Raw genomic sequence first — 440 nt, forward strand, 5'->3', positions numbered from 1 at the left:
AAAATTTAGTAACACTGGAATCTCTAGGGTTTTACAGAATAAATAGTAAATTAAGAACATGTTGTGTAGTTGTATCAGTATTTTTGCTTGGGTTTGTCTTGTAAAGCTATAGTAATCTACTGTGGTTGTACACTAGTTCTGTCACTATTTGGTTGTTTTCTTCTTTTTTGATTTGCTTTTTTATTAAACATAGAATCTTTCTGACTTGACTTCTAGGGTTGCCCTGCATTTCAGAGAATCTCGCCTCTTGCTCATCATTCAGTATCTGTTTCCAGACCGCATCAACTTGCAGTTCTGAATGCTGCACTGGAGTGTTTTCCTGCCTCGAGTGGCTTTTTCCTTTGTAGTCACTTCTTCCTTGGCCACTTTCTTGTATAAGAATATACACTCTTGACCTGAGTGCAAAAGAGCATGCTTCTTCACTTCCTAATGCCCTAGCA

Source organism: Meleagris gallopavo, chromosome 5 (genome assembly GCF_000146605.3).
Source record: "Meleagris gallopavo isolate NT-WF06-2002-E0010 breed Aviagen turkey brand Nicholas breeding stock chromosome 5, Turkey_5.1, whole genome shotgun sequence".
NCBI classification, from domain to species: domain Eukaryota; kingdom Metazoa; phylum Chordata; class Aves; order Galliformes; family Phasianidae; genus Meleagris; species Meleagris gallopavo.